Source organism: Cervus elaphus, chromosome 5 (assembly GCF_910594005.1).
Source record: "Cervus elaphus chromosome 5, mCerEla1.1, whole genome shotgun sequence".
NCBI classification, from domain to species: Eukaryota; Metazoa; Chordata; class Mammalia; order Artiodactyla; family Cervidae; genus Cervus; species Cervus elaphus.
In genome coordinates, this window is record NC_057819.1 from 13,001,766 (window position 1) to 13,021,004 (window position 19,239).

At 45.4% G+C, this 19,239-nt stretch overlaps 1 long non-coding RNA gene across 2 annotated transcripts; it reads right to left on the bottom strand.

Moving 5' to 3' along the window:
- Positions 1-7,971: 7,971 nt before the first annotated feature.
- Positions 7,972-12,249, bottom strand: LOC122693843. Of its 2 annotated transcripts, XR_006341036.1 has the most exons (4): positions 12,112-12,249; positions 10,167-10,354; positions 9,602-9,777; positions 7,972-8,128 (listed from the first exon to the last, which is right to left on the bottom strand). It is a non-coding gene; the product is annotated as an uncharacterized LOC122693843 (long non-coding RNA). The 2 variants fall into 2 exon arrangements; XR_006341035.1 differs by lacking the exon at positions 7,972-8,128 and having other exon boundaries at positions 9,349-9,777.
- Between the last annotated feature and the right edge of the window lie 6,990 nt (positions 12,250-19,239).

The window sequence follows — 19,239 nt, forward strand, 5'->3', positions numbered from 1 at the left end:
CACTGTTCTATGATGACAAGGTTTCATCTGGAAAGGTTCTTTTTGGTTTGTTTGTTTTAAAGATTTTTTTTTTTTAATGTGGATCACTTTTTAACTTTTTATTTTATGTTGGAGTATAGCTGGTTAACAGTGTTGTGATAGTTTCAGGTGGACCTCAAAGGGACTCAGCCATACTTACACATGTATCCATTCTCCCCCAAACTCCCCTCTCAGCCAGGCTGCCACGTGACATTGAACAGAGTTCCCTGTGCTATACAGTAGGTCCTTGTTGGTTATCCTTTTTAAATATAGCAGTGTGTACATGTCCACCCCAAACTCCCTAACTATCCCTTCCCCTCATCCGTCCCCCCTGGTGACCACAAGTTCCAGAGAAGTTCAATTTCATATTCAAATATGCTTTGCCAGTAAGTGAGTGAGAATTTGAACTCAGTAACTCGTGTCTCCAAAGCCCAGGACCTTTCAATAGGCCCCAGTAGAAGGGACAGGTCTGCGTGTGGGTCTTCCTTCTAAATGGAGGAAAGAACCTAGGTCTAAGGTGATCTTGGAATTCAGCCCTTACAAACCCACGTCTCTGGGAGGGAGGGCCTTGGAACTGCAGGTTAGACTTTGGGATTCATTGGTGCCAGATCTCTGTTATATGGGACACACCATATGGAGCCGAGAATTCATCACAGCCTTTGGCAGGCGGCCTGGCCTGCAAAATAACCGCAGAAGGCTACATTTTGATCAGGAAGCCCGCAGCTGTTTTTCAAAGTCATCGCCGGAATTTTTAATTTAATTTTATCTTTAGTAAACCTTGGTGTCCCTGGTTTCTCAGCCAGTCTTCTAATTTCCTGGGTGTTCTGGACGATCACAGTGGGTATCTGGCACGTGGGCAGAGAGACACTGGGATGTTTGAAGTGGTTCCCACACCTTGTTGGGCCAAGCAAGGCTTAGGGCCTCAGGAAAAAAAAAAAAAATCCCAAGTCAAGTTAAGCACATAAACAGCTGTGGCCTCGTCTCAAGGTTGCAGCCGCAAAAGGGAAGGAGTACAAAGGACCTCTGAGTGCTCCCCCAAATGGGCAATTGCCTGTTTTCCTAAAATGAGGCATCTGGAAGGCCAGGCAGACACCCTCAGGATAGACAGGCCAGCCACTTGCGCCAGTTTGCCATGCACAGCCCTCTTAGACCTTTCAATTTTCAATTTTCCAAGTGATTCACCAGATCCCCGTTACGTGGGGGCTGGACTCTTGAAAGCAAAGCCACATCTGAATTCTCCAAAGTGAAGCCACGTTTTAGGATTTGGCTGCAAGGGGCTTGGAATCCAGCCACCCTGGGACTTGAGAGGAAAGCAGTTCCATTTTTGAGGTTTGAGGGATCCTAGAATTCAGAAGCTGGGCCCAGCCTGGGAGAGAAACTGATTTCAATAGAATTTAATCCCCCACCTCCACCCAGACACAGGCTGATAGAACAACCTGGTTTGGGGCACGTTCTCATTGGTATGAACTGTGCTATGAGCCTTTAAGGTGTCCGGCTTTTGCTTACTGGGGGCAAAGACAAAGAATGAAATCGCACCATTCACAGAGATGTGGATGGACCTAGAGACCGTCGTACAGAGTGAAGTTAAGTCAGAAAGAGAAAAACAAATACCGTATAGCAGCACATATATGTGGAATCTAGAAAAATGGTACAGATGAACCTATCTGCAAAGCAGAAATACAGACACAGACGTAGAGAAAGAGTGTAAGGACACTGGGGTGGGGGGGAGTGGGGTTGGGATGAATTGAGAGATTGAGATTGATACATGCTACACTGCTAGGTGTAAAACAGATAAATAAAGTGGACAGGCCGTAGAGCACGGGGAGCTCTACTCAGGGCTCTGCGGTGACTTAAATGGGAAGGAAATCCAAAAAAGAGGGGATACATGTATACGGATGGCTGATTCACCTTGCCGTAGAGCAGAAACTGACACAACTTTGTAAAGCAACTAAACATCAATTAAAAAAAAAAATCACAGGATGGACTTGGTGTGTATATGTTTCTTCTTTTTCTTCCCCCACCTAGAATGGCAGTTCTTCTGTGCTGTATCTACCCCACTGGATGGGACAGGGAAGGGGAAGAGAAAAAAGAAGCCACATGTAAAATTCAGGGTTTTGTTATTTTCTTTTGCCTACACAATACCACACAGATGGTGTGGTTGACTTATTTTTAACTCTGTGTTTGTGTGAATGAACCAAACTGGTCAGTTGCTTGGGTAATAATGAGATCAGAAGCAAGCTGATCAAAGGCACCAAAAGCAACCGCTAATTCGATCAAGAAAAAAAAAAAAATCACCCCACAATAGCCAGACAAAGACATGTCAGTTTGGTCTGTGTATAAATGTGGCCTGCCTTGAAGTTTGGTGATGGGTACAGAGACGTATCCAAATGAATTGTATTTCTGACCATCTAAATAGCTGAGCCCTGATCATTCAGTCTGGCAGTTTAGTTTGTCCAATCCAGTTCTCAAGAAAGCTTACAGAAAATGGCATGGGTGTGTCTGCAGTCAAGGGGGACCTTGGGGGGAGGGAATTGCTGGTATTATAATACAATTATGACTGTTGACATTGACTATCAATCAAGTAGGGCAAGCAGGAATCCAGTGACTTCTTAGTCAATTGATTACACAGTGGCCAGTCCAATCAGTGGTATGATTTTTCCTTCCGTTTCTTCTTTTATTGTATTATGTACTAATTTAAAAATTAGTTTGGATTGATGTCTAGTTGATCAACAGTGTTTTTTTTTTTTCTTCAAGTGTGCAGCAAAGTGATTCCGCTATAACGACGTGTCTTTTAAATCAAACCCTCATTTCTTTGGAGTTGGGAAATCAACTGCCTCTCTCCCTTCATATCTCTGTTGGGATATGGGTTGAATATGGGTTAAATATGTTATGGGTTCACCTGTACCATTTTTCTAGATTCCACACATATGCATTAATATATGACAGTTTTCTCTTTTTGACTTCAGCTTCTATGGCAACTCCAGAGGACGGGCGTGTGGATACGATGAAGGGACGGTGGTGGAAAGGGAGGGTGGGATGAGTTGGAAGATGAGGGTTAACACACATACACGACCATGTGTAAAACAGCTAGTGGGAAGCTGCCGTAGGGCACAGGGAGCTCAGCTGGGTGGTCTGTGACGACCTAGGGGGCGGGATGTGGGGAGGGGGGCTCACAAGGGAGGGGCCATATGGAAACAAACAGCTGATGGTGGTGCAGTGGTAAAGAATCTGCCTGCCGATGTAGGGGAAGAGGGTTTGATCCCTTGGTTGAGAAGATCCCATGGAGAAGGGGAATAGCAACCCGCTTCAGTATTCTTGCCTGGAGAATTCCATGGACAAAGGAGCCTGGTGGACTACAGTCCGTGGGGTCACAAAGAGTTGGTCACGACTGAGCACACACCACGCACATAGCTGATTCACTTCCTTACACAGCAGAAATGAACACAGCTTTGCAAAGCAATTACATCTCAATCAAGAAACACATTACAGGGATGAATTGTATCCTCCCTTCCCCCAGATAAAAGACACCTAGAGCTCCTAACCCCCAATGTCATGGTGTTTGGAGATAGGGCCTTGGAAGGTAGTTAGGTTCAAAGGAGGCCACGAGGGTGGAGTCTCCATGACAAGTCTCCATAAGGAAACTTCTTATAAGTTTCCTTATAAGAAGAGGAAGAGGCTGGAGCCCTTTCTTTCTCTCTCTCTCTCTCTCTGCCATGGTAGGACATAACCAGAAGGTGGCTGTGGACAAACCAGAAGGGAAATTCTCATCAGATCCCTACCAAGTTGCCACCATGATCCCAGCCCTCTGGCCTCCAGAACAACAGTAAGACATACTCTTCTGTTGTTTAAGGCACTCATCGATGACGTTTTGTTACGGCAGCCCTAGCAGACTAAGACTGTCCTCTCTAAGATCCCTTCCAGGATGGAGATTATATGACTATTGATCTTGCCCGTATGTGGCTAAAAGGTGTAATTTATCCTGGGATGGAAATCTCTATCTAAAGGGTCAAATTATTATTTTGGTCCATGATGTATTACACTTCCCTCGTCCATTTCTCGTCTTGGCCCTGTCAGCGAATTCGGTGCTGATGAGTTAATGTATATGAAAGTGCTTTGTAATGGCAAGGCCCCAATAAAATGACTTATTTTTATGCTATTGAGGTTGAGAGCATTACAGCTGGGCTAAAGGGAGAGTGCATCTGATATCATGTGTGGGCAACAAGGTCGTGGGTGTATGATATTTGTGAAAATGCATGACGAGTGTAGTACATGTGTGTTTCAGTTTCTGCCTAAGTGGAAATTTAAGAAACAATGGAGCAATATGTTTCTAAACACGTGATCTTGAGAAGCTGCTCAAAGCTGCCACCAGACTCTAATGTTTAACGTCTGTGTGGTCTTGGATGAGTCACTTCTTCTGTGACTTGATTTCTCCTTCTGAAAAATGGGTACAATAATTTTCATTTCCTAGGGTTGAGAGGAAGATTAAATGAGGTAAGGCACATGAAACACAGAGCTATATATACCAGCTACGTATGTGCCTTTTTTTTTTAATGTGCCTATCTATCTTACGTGTATTTTGTGAGCATGTGCAAATGCCATGTGCTATCTTTCCTTCTATGTCTTGCAGATTGTTTTGTTCCCTGTGGTTTGGCTTGCATTCCCCCAGTAAACTACCAGGAACAAAAAAATAGAAGATGGTGTTTTGGGAGCATAGCCCTGGACAACCTGGGCTTTGGAAGATCCTGGAGGAATTACCTTTTGACCTTACAATGCCTCCAGCCTTCTCCTCAACATTTTGTAATCAGACATTTGAAACAGTTCCTTGGAGTTTTAAAGCATGACTCATCATCACTGCCTGGTTTGCACATTTCAGTCAATGACCCAAAAGTATGGTCTCACCCTGAGAAGGAATAAACCTTCCACTGTTTGGGGGGTGGGGGGCGGGGGAAGGATGTGAAGGAAGAAACACTTGCATTTCAGACAGGAAGAAACACTTGCATTTCAGACCACTCCAACCTCTCCATCTTGGGCTCTGTCCTTGGCACGCTATTGGGGAATTTGCTAGAGAAGGGAAACATTTGAGTCCATTATTTTAAAAGCAGCAGAAAATAGACTCTAGGAAAAAAAAAATTGTGCCGTGGCCACAGGAACTTAATGGGCCATTTTGATCTCTGCCTCCTGCCTGGCTGAGGGTGTCAGGAGCCATGCTCTCAGCTTGCAAAAAAATGTCATAATGAAGTGTTCAAGTAATGGAGAGTTAATGGAACTGGGAGCCAGGGTTATAACAAAAGGGCCTTAAAAGAGGGGTGGGGTATAATTTATTAACAGCAATATATGGCGCAGGGAGCCTGCAACATTTATGAGGAAAGAAAATGGGACCTTTCACAAGATCCAAGGTTTCCACTCTCCGTAGGCTCCGGCGACACCCATTGGTCAGATGCAGGCTCCACCCCTTTCTCTGCGAACCCCTCAGTGCTTCTTCCCAAGGAAGAGTGTGGCATCTCTGCTGAGTTCTGTGGATCAAGCGTGGATGGAGAAGTTTCTGCTTATGATAAGGCTGTTGAAGTTAATATCCTCAGAGCATGGTTCGAGTGCTTAGGGTATTCTTCTCAAAATCTGGTCTATTAGCCGGGGCTTTGCTGGGTGTGAGATAAAGACCCAGAGTTCACACTGGCCTAAGACTGAAAAAAATGGGAGTATGGGTCTTATTTTGGATTCAGTCCAAAGTATATTGATCTTATTTTGAAGCAGATCTTGAGACGAGGAGATGAGTACAAATGGTTTATTTAGGAAATGATTCCAGGGAACTGTGGTTAGATAGTGGGGAATTGAGGGATGAGAAGGAAGATGATAAGGGTTTTTTTTTACACCTTTTTATTTTATATTGGAATATAGCCAATGAACAATGCTGTGACAGTTTCAGATGGACAGCAAAGGGACTCAGCCATATAAGTACATGCATCCGTTGATTAAAGGTGTTTATTATCAAGCTAGTTATAATGTGGGCAGGTGGAACTTAAATTCATATGGTCCACACTCTGGATGATATCATACAACATCTTTTCAAACTGAGGGGCAAGGGGGCTGGGGAAATTACTTATTCAATCCTTGCAGTCCTTAGTTGAGACCTGCTGTTGGAGTTTTAACTCCCTGGCATTCTTGGCTTTTTCTGCATGATGCCAAGGGTGCTCCTGTGGCCAGGGGCTGGGGGAGGCACCTTTGGGCAGAGGGTTGCAGGCTGTTTTCTGTAAAGAATTGTCAACATGTAAAGGTGACTGCCAAGGAGATGTAGATGCACTAGCCACAGCATCAGTCAAGGAGGGGGTAAATACTAACTGACTGTGTTGATTGAAAAGTTCAAGCTTGCAGTAGCTTCAGGCATCGTTAGATCCAGGGGCTAAAGCAGCATCATTTGGACTTGATCTGTAACATTTCATTACTGGTTTTTGTTTCCTCAACATCAGCCCCATTTTTAGGTGGGATTTCCCATGTCATGGTATGCTGCCTGCCAGTAGCTATATGCTTTTTTAATGTATATAATTTAGCCACCTCAGTGGAAAAACAAAACATTTTTTCCCCTCAGACAATTTCAAAAACAGCTCTAGAATGTGTGCATATTGGCTCAGCTTGGTTAGTTACTTATAAAGTATTTTAACAATTAATTTAATCTACTTGGAACCCCACGCCCCCCTCCCCCACCCAAGCAGAGTCTTCACATGCACAAAGATACTGCAATACTGTCTTTAACTAGAATCATTTGGTTGTAAATGACCCCTGTTCCACCACATCAAGGAATCCTTTTTATTTTCATGGCATGTTTGTGCAAGCATGATTTCAAGTGTTAGCCCTCTTCTGTGTTCCTCCGGAATAACTCCTCCTCTTCTTTGCTGAGCATCTCCTTCTGAGTAGATGGCCTTCCAAATTGACTTTGTGGGGACTTCCGTGGTGGTCCAATGGCTAAGACTCCTCACTGCCAATGCAGGGGGCCCGGAGTTCAATCCCCGGTCAGGAAACTAGATCCCACATGATGCAACGGAGTTCACATGCTGCAAGTAAGACCAGTGCAGTCAAATTAAAAACAAACAAACAAACTGACCTTGTGTAGCTAGCACATCAGGAGAGTGGGATAACAAGGGACAGAAGATCTAATTAAAACTGTGTTTGTGTGCATATACCTATACAGATGTTACTGACTTTCTACAGAGCCCAGAAGAGCATTTTGGGATTGTGCTCATTTAATCAATTGCTATTGTCCGTTTCTGGGAAGGAAAAAACTGCACATTTCTTTGCATCTTTTCCTGTTTTTAGCACCTCCCTAGCCACTCCAGTATTCTTGCCTGAAAAATCCCATGGACAGAGGAGCCTGGTGGGCTATAGTCCATGGGGTCACAAAGAGTTGGACATGACTGAAGCTACTTGGCATGCACTCCTTGTATGAGCTTCCCTGGTGGCTCAGTGGTAAAGAATCCACCTGCCAATGCAGGAGATGCGGGTTCGATCCTCTGGAGAGGAAAATGACAACCCACTCCAGTATTCTTGCCTGAAAAATCCTATGGACAGAGGAGCCTGGTGGGCCACAATGTATGGGGTCACAAAGAGTAGGACATGACTTAGGGATTAAACAACAATATTTACATATATATCTACATAAATATGTTCATATGTATGTTTGTATATTTATATTTACATATATATGCAGTTCTATGTTCGTATAACTAAAACAGGAGCTAGCTGTGGTTTCTGTCTTGGCTGGATTCCCAGCCTCACATAGACTCATCCGTCATTCACTTTGCCTTCCTTCGGGCTTCGCTGTTCCCGGACGTCATCTCGCCCCATGAACACAAGATCCTCCGGTAGCTCCAGTCCCACCTGTCTCACTCTCATTCAAAGAGAAGAGTTTGTTTTGACAAAAGCTCAAACAGAAGTGCCAGAACGCGATCTCACCTACTCTGGTTGCTCTGACTCAAGTCACATGACCCTTCCTGAGGCAATCACAGGCCTTGGAAGAACCCGAGTGTCTGACTGATCAGTCTTGGATCACATATTCTCTCTTGATTTAAACATTGACTTAATCAGAATCATACAGACTGAAAGTAGGGGAGCGCCGCTTCTGGAAAGAGGAAGATTAATGTCATTTACGGGTCTCCTTTGCAGCGTTAATTTATTTTCTCTCTTGTGGTACACACGTTCATGACTAAAGCAGCCTCTAGCATGCATTCAAATCACTAGACTTGTTATCGCTGCCCAGGTGTCCTCTGATACATTATTTAACATGTTGCATCACAGGGTTTCCCCACCCTTCCCACTGTGGGTACATGTGTTCTTATTCTCTTATTCTTTTTGATATCGTTGGCGTCCAGCACAGAGGCTGGCATTTATCAAGCATGCAAGAAATCTTGGAGAGGCAAAAAAGAAAAGAGAAACACAGGAAGAAATAAAGAACTCTGAATTTGAAGTCCCGAATTCCTTCCCAAGCTAGCAGTTTGGACCTGCATGTTGTCCTGGTGAGATGCAACATAGTAACCTGCACTTTCCACTCATCAGGTCCCAAAGGGAATTCACTGTCTTGTTTTCTGAATCACTACCCATTTCCTACTTCACTCTCTTTGACCTCAGGACATCCTGCCAGATGTTTGATCTGGTGGATGTAGATTTTGTTTCAGAGGGCCACAAGCCCTCTGAAATCATGTAAAATTTTATTTTAGCTTTTTAGTGGAGTATCTCTTTAAAAAAATTATTTATTTATTTGGCTATGCCTGGGCTCAGTTGCAGCATGCAGGCTCTTCAATCTTCGTTGTGGTACATGGGTTTTTTTGTTTTTTTCTTTTTTAGTTGCTGCATGCAGGATCCTTAGTTATGGCATGGAGGATCTAGTTCCCTGACCAGGGAGTGAGTCCAGGCCCGCTGCATGGAGGGAGCACAGAGCCTCAGCCACTGGACCACCAGCAATGTCCCCAAGTAAAATTTTAGGGACGTGTTTCCATGAATCGACTAGAGGTGTGTTCCTTCCAACGCCGCACAGAAAGCAGGGTCCAGGAATTCACATGTTTGGTATTGCTTGTGTCACTGAATATCCATGAAATGCAAAAGGGGACCATGACCTAATGAGGTTTTAACCCTGCCTCATTACTACACATCACCCGTAAAAGCAGCCCCTTCTTGGCCAGGGCTATTTCAAGGAGATTTAGGAAGTGTTTGAGACTCCAGAAGAATGGCTGGAAATGAGAGATACTTAAGATGGACCTCTCTGAAAGCTCAGGGCAGAATATGTGGACCACAGTCCCCTCCCTCCCCCACCCCGCAGAGGCACCAGATAAGTTCACTTGTGGCTGTCCCTTATAGTCCTGCTAAGACTTACCCAGTGCTGGAAAGAACAAGGACTCAGAGTCTATGGATCTGGGTTTACATCTCAACTCTGCCACCAGGACCTGTGAGACTAACGTCCTGTCCATTCTGAGCTTCAGTCTCCACGTCTATAAAATCATTATTGTAAATATCTCCGAGGGTTGTGAAACTATAATAAGATAACACTCATAGGCAAAGCACTTGCTTCATGGTGGACACTCGCTATTACTACTCTTACCTTTGTTGCATTTCTTACTGTGATGTTCGGTAATGTTGGAAGACAACTTGAGTGGAGGAAACCAAGGATTGTCAGCCTGATCCAATGGGACCATTTGCTCCTTGGTGGCTCAGTGTTAAGGAACGTGCCTGCCAAAGCAGGAGATGCAGGTTCGATCCCCGGGTCAGGAAGATCCCCTGGAGAAGGAAACGGCAATCCTCCAGGATTCTTGCCTGGGAAATCCCATAGACAGAGGAACCTGTGGGCTACACTTCGTGGGGTCGCAGAAGAGTCGGAGACGACTTTGTGATTAAATAACAACAAAACAGTTCAAATAAGCATTATTTATGGCCTGCCCTCTGTTAAGCACTTTATATGCCTTATCCCAATATTTCTAGCAACAACCCCCCGAGGTGGACCTTATTAGCCTCACGGAGGAAGCAGAGGGTCAGAGGAGTTAAAAGCCTGGCCGCTGTTCAACAGCTGCTGCAAAGTGACAAATCCAGGATTTGAGCCTTGTTCACATGACATCAGATGCCATGTTTGTCCCATGACACGAGCCCCAGACCCCCTATTCTCTACACACCTTCGTTTTTAATCGGTCCTGGGGGTGGAAGGTCAGGGGTCCTGGCACCCTAATCCAATTCTTGCTCTGGTTTTCCCATGAGAGCTTTGATCACCTTGTGTGTCCGCCACGTCCCCGCTCCAGTCGCTGGGAGGTCATCGTCCCCACTACCTGGGGACTCCAGGGGCCAGGAGCTGTGTGGGCTTTGCCTGTAAAGCAGTTTGATGATGTGTTAAGTGTCACTGCTTAATGAGCTGCAGGACCAAACACTCAGGGTAGAGGCGAGGGAGGTCGACACAGCCCCCAGACACATGCTCCTGCCCAGATTCAATCGTAAACGTCACAACCAGGGGCGGGTCTGGAGCCGCCCGCTCAGAGAACCCCGACTTCCGTTGCCCCATTGGCCTCTGACTAATCCACTCCCCACTCAACAGCTTGCCCCGACTTCCTCCCCAGTCCTCCAGCGGCCCCCCCAACCCCCCAGCCCATCCTCAGGGTTGTCGCCATGGGAGGTCTCTTCTTACAACAGGGCAAAGCAATTAAGGCCAGACGGGGTGAATTAAACCAGAAAGAATGAGTTTCCTCCAGCGCCAGAGAAATATTTGGGGCCTTGCTTTGGAGGAGAAGCCAAGAGGAGAGATGGACTGTGGTTGAGTGGTGAGGATGGAGGCTGATGGGATAGGACCAGGCAACAATAGGAAGGAGATAAGGGGTGTGTCTCTGGTGTGTCCTCAGTCGTGTCTGACTCTCTGTGACCCCCTGGGCTACAGCCTGCCAGGCTCCTCTGTCCATGGAATTTTCCAGGCAAGAATACTGGAGTGGGCTGCCATTTCCTACTCCAGGGTGTCTCTGGATAGAAGGTTAAAGTGGAAAGACAAGTTGAAGGAAGCATGGCAGAGTCATTCATTCACTCATTCATTCATCCATCCACACATTCACTCAGTCATTCATCCACCCATTCATTCATTCATTTACTCATCCATCCATCCATACACTCATCCATTCTTCCATTCAGGTATCAAACATTGACCTAGATGTTTTACATCCAAGGACAAATTGGAGACCATAATGAATTGATTAGGAACCAGGGCTTTGGAATGAACAGATATGGCAGATTCCACCGTTTGTTACTGGGTTAACCCTTGGCAAGAGACCCAAGCTCCCATGCCACAGTTTCAATAAAATGTGTTTGTCCTGCCAGGGCTTTGGGGGAGAATTAAATAATATAATGGATGCAGAATGAACATTGCTTTGCCCTTAAGTAGATGTTCAAGAAAATTAATACATCATGTATAGGGTCCTCTGTGTGTGTCTGTTGAATGAATAATTAAGTTTGTGCTTATGTTTCTACCTGTTTTATATACTTTCATTTGTATAGTTCTCAAAAATACACGAGGAAGTCGTTACTACCATCTTCCTTTCTTTCTAAATAGAAACCGAGGCACCTAAAGGTTGTATTATCTTCCAAAATCTCACAGTTGTTAAGTAGCAGAGGGAGCATTTGAGCCCAGGGAGCTTAACTCCAGAAACTGTGTATCTGAAGGTCAAATGACACTGTCTCCGAGTGTTGCTGGAGGCAAAAATAATAATTATGTTATACCTTGTGTGTTTAAGCAGTGGGCATTGGATCGGAGGATCCTTGGAGATCTCTTTACAGAATGCTATTCAATGACTCCCCCTGCCCATGGCCGGGTATGGACACACACACACAAGGACACAAACGCACACTTGTGTGTGTGCATGCTTTGGCCTCTGCTGACCTCCAGCTGCTCCTCTCCCCATGCCCTGCAGCGGTGGCTGTTTCCTGAGAAGGGGTGGCTGGACTTGTTGTGTGGATGCCTAAAGCAAAGGCTGCTGACCCCTGTAACCCCAATTCCATCCCACGGTGCCCTCCTCCTCCCCGCTTCCCCCTTTCCTTCCCTCCCTCCAGGGCCGGTGCAAACATGGCATCCAATTTGTTACCTACACAGGAAGGTCAGGGCCCCGCTGGCCCCTGCACTTTTCTCAGCGTGGGTCACTTGACTGTGGCTCACTTGTTTTTCTCTCTGCTCTTTGAAAGCATCAATGGGAGTCAGCGAGGGAGCTGGGACCAGACGGTGACCTCTGACTATAAGAAATTCACAGAAGAGGAGGTTTTCTGGAGTCCTGCCTAGGTGTCAAAGCTGTTTAGGCAAGGCTGTGTGGGAGGATTTTGACGGAGAACTTGGGGTTTACCATAGACTGTAGGACAGATGGACTGCACTGCCTATAAAGTAATTGAAGTTCACAGACAAAACGTACGTGATATTGTGTCTCTCTGTGGGTGTGCGTGCATGGTGTGTGTGCCTACCCCTGTGTCTGCGTGTGCTCATGTGGGCGTTTTTCTGGCCAGAGGGTTCACAGATATTAGAATTTCAAAAGGATTTGAGTCTCCCTAAGGGTCAAAGTCCACTGGCTTAATGTCACGGGGAGTTGAAAGGGGAAGTTCTAAAGTGATTTGGGACAATGAAGGACCCAGGGAAAATCCCATGGACTCACAAGAGTCTGAGCACCACATTAATTGATCCAGGGGCCCCAATCCAAATATCTCCAGGGACCCACGGTGAATGTCAGTACTTGATGAGTGCAGCCAAGTGGAAGACAAGGCTTGGCATCTGGGAGACAAGCTATAGGAAACCAGATAGTAGAGAACGATTGTCCCCATTGAGGGCTCACAGCCATCACAGCCGTCGTTGACATCCTGGAGTGTTGCCCTGACTTTGCTGGGTCTTCCAACTCTTTTGAGGAGAATCAGAAACCCAGATTTCTGTCTGAAATGTCCCAAGTGAAAACATGCAAAGATATGTTACATTAGAATATTGTGAAAGCCAAACAATGTGCAGGCCTGCTCTGGCCTGTGAGTGTCTAGTTTTGCACATCCAGTGTTTTGTCTCCAAATCATTTTCCAGGGAGGGAACTGCAAGCCAGAAAGGAGAAGAAGTCTGTTCTTTCAAGAACCCATAAAATGAAGAATCAGGACTCAAAAGCCTAGTGGACCAGTGGCTAAGACTCCGAGCTCCCAATGCAGGGGACCCAGGTTCAACCCCCTGGTCAGGGAACTAAGACCCCCTACATGCTGCAACTAAGAGTTTGCATGCTGCCACAAAAAAGATCCCACATGCCACAACCAAGACTTGGTGCAACCAAATAAATACTTTAAAAAAAAAGTCAGGTCTCTTAAGTCACAACCCTTGTTTCTCCTACTCTCACATGGTGTTCTTTTGTGGTTGTTCAGTCACTAAGTTGTGTCCAATTCTTTGTGACCTCATGGACTGCAGCACGCCAGGCTCCCCTGTCCTTCGCTAGCTCCTGGAGTTTGCTCAGATTCATGTGCATTGAGTCGGTGATGCTGTCTAACATGCTGCTTAAGAAGTAACTTTTCTCTATTGTTCAGCTTCTCCCATGTAGGTCAGCAGTTATTTAGGCCTAGATACTAGACATCACCACTTCTTATTTACCCATCAGGGGATGTAGAGGAGGTCTATTGCCTGGGTGTCTTCACCTCTCCCATTTAGAATAAAGCCCTTTTGCTTTACACCTTGATCCTGGGCTTGGCCATGTAATTTGCTTTGGCTAATGAGACCTTAGCAGATGTGACACAAGCCAAGTTTTGAAAAGCGCTAATTTCATCTTGCTTTGCTCACCCTGGGACCTCTGCCATCACCTTGCGAACTAACGTGGCACAGCGTGCTGGAAGCATGTGAGAAATACAGGGAGGTGAACTGAGGCCATTCTAGATCAGCCAGTCCCCAGCCAGCTCCCAACTGACTGTATTCACAAAAGCAAGTGCAACCTAAATCACTCAAACTCAGCTCACAACAGCAAGACCAGCCAGCCTTCTCATAGAATCATGAGAAATGAATACATGGTTGCCATTTTAAACCACATTAAATGCATAACCCTCATTCTATGACACCCAGGTCACTTTTTATTTTGTCTCTTGAGTTATTGGAGTACCCTGCAGATATGGGGATGTACTGGTAAATGGGCCGGTATAAGTGGGTTGTTGTTGTTTAGTCACTAAGTCATGTCTGACTCTTTGTAATCTACCAGGCTCCTCTGTCCATGGGATTACCTAGGAAAGCATACTGGAGTGGGTTGCTATTTCCTTCTCCAGGGGATCTTCCTGACCTAGGGATTAAACCTACATTTCTTCCATTGGCAGGCATATTCTTTACCACTGAGTCACCTGGGAAGCCCCATAACTGAATTATATGCAGGGTAAATCTTGCTGAAAAGATGGCCCCATAATATTTCTGTAAATAGATCATATTTAATAATCCCAAGTGTAGGAGGCAGTGTATGGGGTAGGTTATGCTGCAATTACAAAGCTCCAAACCTCAGTGGCTTAATGTAACAAGAGTTTATTTCTCTCTCATGCTTCATGTACGATGCACGTTGGCCTGGGGGTGAGGGCAGGCATTCTACTCCTTGAAATCTTTCAGAGATCCAGACTAGCAGAGAGTTCACCTTGACGTGCTTCCATGGCTACGACAGCAGTGGGAAATGAACATGGAGACTCACTTATCACAGCTCTCAGAGCTTCAAAGTGACACATATTGAGTGACAAAGTGACACATATCCCTCTGCTCATATTTCATTGGCTGAAGCAAGTCACATGACCATGCCTAACTTCAGAAGGGGCAGAGATGTACAATTCTTCCAAGTACCTAGAAAGTAGAGCATTAGAAATATTTGATGAGTAGCACAACTGGCTACTGGGCTTCCCTAGTGGCTTAGTGGTGAAGAATTCAGCTGCCAATGCAGGAGACACAGGTCCAGTTCCTGGGTCGGGAAGATCCCCTGGAGGAAGAAATGGCAACACACTCCAGTATTCTTGCCTGGAAAATTCCACGGACAGAGGAGTCTTGTGGGCTACAGTCTGTGGGGTCGCAAAAGAGTTGGACATGACTTAACGACTAAACAATAACAACAATTGGCTATTGCATCAAGAAAATTCAGCAATTTAAGAGAATCTTTTTTAAAAAACACAATGTGTTGATTATCTAACATTGGCTTGGCATTTTGCTTACTTTATCTTACTTAATATGCACCCTGGAAGACAAACATGACTATGCTTGTTTTTACAAAGTGGAAAACTGAAGATTGGAAAGATTATACAAATGCCCACGGTCACCTGGCCAGGAAGTGATGGATTTAACTTTGAAGCTGGCTGTCTCTCTCTCCCCCTCCGATGTTTTACTCTTCACCACACTTTTTCAATGCTTCCTTTCAGAAGCACCATATTTTTAAAAACTCCAAGAGTAAAACAGTATTAAGAAAGATAAAAATTTTTCTTAGGGAATTCAGTGTCTGGCCATTAAAATGTTCATGGTCTATCTTTTGTTGGATGACAATTTCCATATCAGGCTTTTCTTAAAGCAGGGGAATCAGAGGAAAAAAAAACCCAACAGTGAGCCAATATTAACACAATATATGATTTAGCTTTCTTGGGGATTAAGGGTGGTGCATGGAAGCTTATCAACTTTCTCTAGTGAGACCCTGGTATAATCTTGCTGTCAAACAAGGCTTTTGTTTATCCCAACCTTCACTGGAGGATTTCTTTACAATTTTGAAAGTAATTTTTTGTAGTTTATCTTATTGTGCAGCAAAATTCACTCCTCTCCCTCTCCCACTGTTGTTGGAGAACATTTCCCCCATGCTGTTGAGTTTGGGCTTGGTTACGTGACATGTTTTGGTCACCAGTGTTGGTGGGGGGTAATGATGTAAGCTGAGTCCTTAAACATGCTTGCATGTATTGGCCTGACTCTTGAGCTCTCTTAATCTACCATGAGAAGAGCATCTACTCAGTAGTCATTGCCCTTGTATCCAGTAATCTGGTATAAACACATGTGGAGCAGACAAGGAGCCATGCAGCCAAGCCAAGCCTATGCCAGCTTAACCCCAGTTGATTGCACATCCATTAGTGTAAGCAAAATGCTATTGCTCTAAGCCACTGGATTGTAGAGTTATTTGTTAGGCAGCATTACTATAGCAATAGCTGACCAATACACCATTTATCTTGCATACTGGTAGGAGATGAAAGTTAGCCACTGGAACATTACAGAGGTCATTTATTTAGTCCAATTTAATCTGGAGAGGTGGGGGTGGATCTATAGAGATGTCAAGGAACATGATGAACTCTTGCCACAAAAGGGCATAGGACTAGGAATTGGGCATGCTTGAGTTCTGACCTCAGCTCTGACTCATGCATGCTATTTGAAATTTGGTAGGTCATTTCCAGTCCCTAGGCTTTTGCTTTATTTTATGTAAAGGGGATGCTTTTAAAGAAATAATTTTATTTATTTTTGGCTGTGCTGGGGTCTTCGTTGCTGCACGTGGGCTTTCTCTAGTCGCTGTGAGCGGGGGCTACTCCAGTTTTGGTGCTCATGCCTGCGCTTCTCATTGCAGTGATTTCTCTTGTTGTGCAGCACAGGCTCTAGGGCACTCAGGCTTCAGTGGTTGTAGTTCCCAGGCTCTCGAGTACATGTAGTTGTGGCACATGGGCTTAGTTGCTCCATGGCATATGGGATTGGGCTGGATCAGGGATGGAGACCGTGTCTCTTGCATTGGCTGGCAGATTCTTTGCCACTGAGTCACCAGGGAAGCCTCCAAGGGGCCGATTTAAATTAGAGTGGCAAATAGGTCCAAGGGGCCCCCTGAGATTTATTACTGCTGGTTGTCTTGAGCACATTGGCAAACTGGGAGGATGGATTCTGACTTGGAACATGTGTTCTGTGATTGATTATTGATGTCTGCCATGGGCACAGATTTCTCTGTGTGTGTGTGTGTGTGTCTTCCCTTGCCTACTGTATACATCTGAGAGTCTAGAGGAGTCTCAGAAGCCAGTCGGTTGTCCTTGTGCCCTGACAAAGATAGTCAGAGAGAAATTCGATCTCCTGTGAAAGAAGAGGAGGGCCACGAGTTCACAGATTCTGTGAGGTTAGGGTGATTCTTGTAAAATTCCTTGCATTTCCTCAGCAAAGTATCTGTGGAGCGCTGCAGCTGTGATGGAGAAGCTGGCAAGCTGCTTGGAGCACACTCCCTCTTGCCCACCAAATGGTGGAGAATCTAAGCTGACAAAGGCTGGGGCTTTAAGAATGAAAGCTGATCAAGAGCCTTCAAAACGGGGCGAGGGGAACTTGTTGCTTTGGTTCCTTTAAGAGCAAGTGCAAGTCCTCAAAATGGGGTGATGGGTACCACTTGGTCAAGGAAACAAAACTGTTGGTCCTGTGACCAATCTTAATTGAGCAAGAATCAAAGCAGAGGCACCCAGCCCTCCCTTTGCCCAAGCATTGTTCATTGGGAAATTTTACTAACTGCCCTGACGGGTTAGTTTTCAAAGTACTCCCTCCTTTCAAAAAATATGCTTCCACCTGGTATCAGAGCTCTTTCCACAGCTTTTGGATTAATGACCGAGCTTCATATTTTAGAGAACATAGATTCAAAGAATTAGTTCACACACAGGGAGGCTGTTGAGAAAGCAAGGGCATCGTTCTGCCAGGATGGAAAAAAAGATCAGCCAGAAGTTTGCTTAAGGTGGAAATACTGGTTGGTTCCACTTTCCCAGAGCTCAACTCAGCCACCTGCTTGTTCAGTGTCCTTGATGGTCTGGCCACACTGACGTCTGCCAGGTCAGTGGACTGTCACTGGGCAGGTGTTCTGTCTACTTTTTTTTTTTTGGTTTGTTTGTTTAAATTTATTTGGCTGTGCAGGGCCTTGGTTATGGCACATGGAATCTTTGTTGTGCCATGTGGGATCTAGTTCCCTGAATAGGGACCGAACGCAGGTCCCCTGCATTGGGAGTACAGAGTCTTAGCCACTGGACCACCAGGGAAGTCCAAGTCTATCTTATTTTATCTTGCAGGTTCAGATCTATCTCATGATTACGTAGCTCATGGGTGGATCCCAGGAATCATTTGCTGATGGAATGAGTGCCTGGCATAGCAGCTGTGTACAGAGACTTGTGCAGGTCAGGGAATCACATTAAACAGAAGGGAGAAATGAAAAATCCACTGTGCAGACTTTGAGGCCAAGATTGGGTTCTCAGTTTGATAAATATTAATTATACTTAAAGTTTTCTGAGTGCTCACCTTGTATCCGAGGCTGTTCTAAGCTCTCCATGTAGATGGTCTCCTTTACACTCATGTCACAGCCCAGGAGTTAGCTGCTGTTGTTATCTGCCCCTTGGCATCCACATCGGCATCATACTGAGATGCTAGGGAAGTTAGTGTAGATGGTCACATAGCTTGTAAATGCCAGGGCCATAATCTAAAACCAGGAAACCAGATTCTAAAGCTGAGAGTCCCCAGAATCAGTTGGAAGGTTGATTAGAACGATGATTGCTGTATGCCACCCCTAGAGTTTCTGCTTTAGTCCCTCTGAAAAGTGGGCCTTGGGAATTTGCATTTCTTATAAATTCCCAGGTGATGTTGATTCTGTTGGTTCAGGCACCACCCTTTGGGCACTGATGATTTAGAACATTGCTAAATGTCCGAGGCTTACCACGATGTAAGTTTATATTTTGCTCGCACAACTGATGTGAAGCTCCCTGGTTGGTGGGTGGTTTTCCTTCAAGAAGTGGCTCAGGAATTCTGGAGTCTTCCATCTTGTAACGTTGCCTCTCCAGAGGTTCAGCTGGCAGACATGAAACCACGGCAAGGAGAAGGACTCTGAAGAGACTTGGTCTCGAAGTGACACAGTGATATATTATTTCTGCCCACATTTCATTGGCGAGAATGGGTCACGTGACGGCCCCACGGGGAAGAGGTCTTCTGGGAACTGTTGTGTTTGTTCAGGGGGTGGCTTCTAAACCACAACTTTCTACTATGCCAAAGGGGATTCTAGTGGAGAACACAGCAGCCTCTGCCGGAGACAACAGGGCAAACTGCTCCTGTGTCTAACGATGCTGGCACCGACTCCGGGGAGTTCAGGCGATTGCTTTTCCAGATCAGAGAGGTGATGTGCTGTGGCTATCCCGACGAAAGCAACAGACTGCATATTTCTCACTTGTGTTTTGGCTACCACAATGCGACCATCAAAGACAGGGCTTAGATGAATACCTAATACTAAAATG